Source organism: Taudactylus pleione, unplaced genomic scaffold, assembly GCF_031769625.1.
Source record: "Taudactylus pleione unplaced genomic scaffold, aTauple2 ptg000318l, whole genome shotgun sequence".
In the NCBI taxonomy this organism is placed as follows: domain Eukaryota; kingdom Metazoa; phylum Chordata; class Amphibia; order Anura; family Myobatrachidae; genus Taudactylus; species Taudactylus pleione.
In genome coordinates this window covers 4,426,500-4,430,497 of record NW_028284719.1, presented here as the reverse complement: position 1 = coordinate 4,430,497, position 3,998 = coordinate 4,426,500, and positions in this window count along the sequence as shown.

The window sequence follows — 3,998 nt, the reverse complement described above, 5'->3', positions numbered from 1 at the left end:
AAGTACAGTAATTGTTAAGAGATCTGTTATTCTGGAAACTCGGAGACAGTGTGAGGGTATATCATCTGAGGATTATTGTATGTTTGAATTTTGTGGGTCCGTAGTCGATGAGAGATGCATCCAATGGTGCCAGCCTAAGTATAACCAGTATTGGGGTGGGTATGCTTTAGAGGATTATCATACTATGGTGGGCAAAGTTTTAAACCAGACTGACTGTTGGGTGTGTTCTCATGTTCCTCAGGGACAGCATAATGTAGGGTTAGTGCTGTTCCCATTAAATGTCTCTGAGGTCTTAGAACTGCAAAGAGGGAAGACGCTGGATGGAAAATTTCTAAACACCAAACCACCTCATTTTAAACTCCACCAGTACCAAGTAGATAAATCACTTTTATGTTTGAACATCACCAACTCCAATAAACCAGGAAGTTGGGAGGTGACTGGGAATAACCAGACGATGACCTTCTCACTAAGAGCTGATTATGAGCCTATAAATTTTGAACTGTTACGCACAATTAGATTAAATGGGAGACACTTCCAATATCGGTATACACTAAGTTCCACCAAAGAAATGGTTGGTAGAGTACCAGAAGGGTACTGTGCCAGGGTTATACAACCAGAAACGTGTATTAGCCAGATGGGAGAGCCTGAAATAGGATCATTTGTTAGGGAAATGTGTTGGATGATCATGATGCATTCTATTCCTTATGTTCTCCCCAATGATGTATATTTTATATGTGGTAGAAAAGCATATAAGTGTCTCTCTTCGAGTTCCGAAGGTTTTTGTTATCTGGGAAGAGTACTCCCAGAAGTTATGACCCTTACACATGGTGAAATGCTTGGTATTCATAAAAACACACCATCACCATATCTTCACACACAGTATGAACATAGAGACAAAAGAAATATGATACCTGGTGATGTACATAAAGCCACACAGTTAATTAGTGAAACTACTGGCTTTAAAATTTTAGTCGCATTGGATCCTACCAGGATCGTTCGGGGTACTCTAAATTTCAGATATATACAAGATCTTGCCAAATTGATAGATAATATCACCAAGATGTATGATGACACTTTTAGGTACACTGGTAAGGAGTTACAGGCCTATAAGAAAGAACTTGTGCAACATTTGGTCATCCACTGTCCGATTTATGTTGGTACAATCCATGATGCACCATTGCGTGCGCACGCACCCAGTGTGCGCACGTATCCACACATTCACGCAACACTAAATAGCAAATAATATACAACACTCTCACACTGACAAACACAATATTCATGCAGGGTTTAGATAGTAATGAGAAACAGCTTCTGTATACATGTCTGAGAAAAGTAATTAAAATTTATATACACCAGGATACTGTGAGTGTTTTACATATAAATTGAGAAGCCCCGCATACAGACAAGTATGGCGGTGGCAATTGAAATGTAACCCTTTCACTGATATGCACAATTGAATTTGTCTGAATGAGAAGTTAGGAACAATGGTCGGAGTTTTGCTTAAGAAGTACTGACAAGTGTATTCTAAATAGGAAAAGGAAAACCTTTGAATTAGCTATCAGACGAAGTGGCAATGGCAGTCAGCTGGAGGTCTCCACCCTGCTTGAAAGTGAACCCCACTGCTTGTAACACCTTGTACTGTAGTTTTAAAATATGTTAGAAAGGGATAATATATATATTAAATCCATCATAAATACACTGAATTGCATAACACACGCAAATAGACTTACATGTATAACACACACACATAGACATACATGCATACACACATTAAGTAAAACATATAAATATATCAAAGCACAAAACACATAACTGCACCACACATATTGGTGAAACTATGCAATATTCTTACACTTACACATTTCACACTTACATAAAAAGGTTCCCTAGCATTAAGGTTAATATTTAAGGTTTATTCATTATTAATTATGTAATGAAGCGACTGTATTTAATATCTCAGGTTTAGTACATGATATGCAGGCTGTGTTTGGTGCTATTCTAAACCACTGTTTATTTGCAGACTTCCGGTTCCATCGGCAAGGAGATCGCAGCAGGCATTCGCAAGATATGAATTATAGGTTAGAATGTATCTCTGTATGTAGTGTCTATTGATTAGTTAAAACGGACACAAATAAGCTGTTGGAGGCTGAACTATTACAATACAGACTGACCTGTGAACTGCGTCGTAACAGGAGAACCAGGAAGAAGAACCAATGGGATTATGCCAACATGTTCTATTGTATTGCCTATCTCTGCAAGGGTTTATATGCAAGCTCCCTGAACCTGCTAGTCAGTCATCATATTCTTTCTGTTGACGGAGGCTTCACATTTTATGATGCTGCAAATCTGGATCCAGAGCGCCTGCATAATATATTGACTGTACCTTGTTTATGTATAATCTTTTGCGCTAATTGTATTTAGATCACAGCGTGTAACTATCTGCTTTTTGGTGAATAATATCTTTTTGTGCTTCGGGAACCACAATCCAAGTCTGGAAAGCAATTATTTCTTGTGCGACCTATAACGCTATTTAGCGACATTTAGAGTGTATAGATAGTTAGGAATCAATAGATGGAGGCTCATAGTGAATTCACGCTACCATTCACACGGTAACATACAGCTATCGATCTCACAGCAAAAGGGTGGAGGCGCCATACGCAGGAAAGAACGCATTGTGCCTTTTAATGCCTGCTACTACTTTGTTGCTGAGAGACCACTATCAGTTATTGTGTGAGTTCAAGGAGCGCTCATTAGAATCCAGGGACAAGGAAGGAAAAAGTTTGTTTTCCTTCATTGATAAAATGGGAAGTCACACAATAGCATAAGGGTAATAATACGTTTTGTGTAGCAGTCACATTATTGTGTATGCGACTAGTCGCACAATAGCGTATACAAATTTCCTGTATTGCTACCATGTGTTTAAACAAAGCCATTGAGATTGCATTGTGATATTGATAGCGTGATAGCATTGTTTTAAAGATCTTAGTCGGTGTTACCATATCTGGGAAAATTTTAATTTTTCTACGCAAGAAAAAGGTGTTAACAGTGAATGTGTGTTGGTAGGGATAACATGTTCCCTAGCTAGGGGTATCGTAGGACCCTTAGGGGCTAGGCACCTGGTATCGGCCTGGTGGCTTGGTAGTAGATACCAAAGTCTATACACATAGCAGGTGTAGTTGTTGTTGTTTTGTGTTAGGTATCGGCTCTCAGTGTGTTTGCAGCATCCAATGATTAATTAGGGTTATTGGGCATTGTGAATGAACCGCACAGTTGTGGCATATTATGATTGTGAACTGAGTAGTGGTGGACGAAATCACTGAAAAGGGTAAGTGTTACTGGAATGCTTAAATTCTAGCAGTGAAAAGTGCTCAAAAAGGGCTTAGGTGCATGGAAGCAGCCTGGTTATTCTTCCATAGGTGTGTGGGCGCAACCTGTTAATATCGTCCACAGGTAAGTGAAAGTAGCCTTGACATTCTTTCACCGATTTAAATCTCTATTGAAAAGTTTAGTGTTATTTTCCCAAGATGGGAGCAAAGCAAACGGTAGAGATGTTAGATGATGTGCTGATTAGTTCGGCACAACATATTATGCATACTAAGTATGGTACGTATGCAACTATGTACTGTGATGTATGGTTTAAAATGACGAGAATGAGTTTGAAACCGTTTCCCAGAATTGGCAGCTTTGATAAGGAGGTATTGAACAATGTCCGAGATAGCATCTGTATGGTGCACTCTCAAAAGAAAAAGATTAAGTATAACGATTGTTTAAAGTTGTGGCAGCATGAGGAGGATACGTGGCTTAGGGATGTGCATGCGACGTAAACCAGCATCATGTGCACGATGCAGAGGAATGCGCACACAGTGCTAAGCAGCATTGCGTGCGCACCGCAAAATATCATGCACGCACAGAAAGGTATCGTTGTGGAAGGTAATGTCAGTAGTTCACGCGCACCACCTCCGCCCTATGTGGATGGGGGTAAAGGTACATTCAATCAT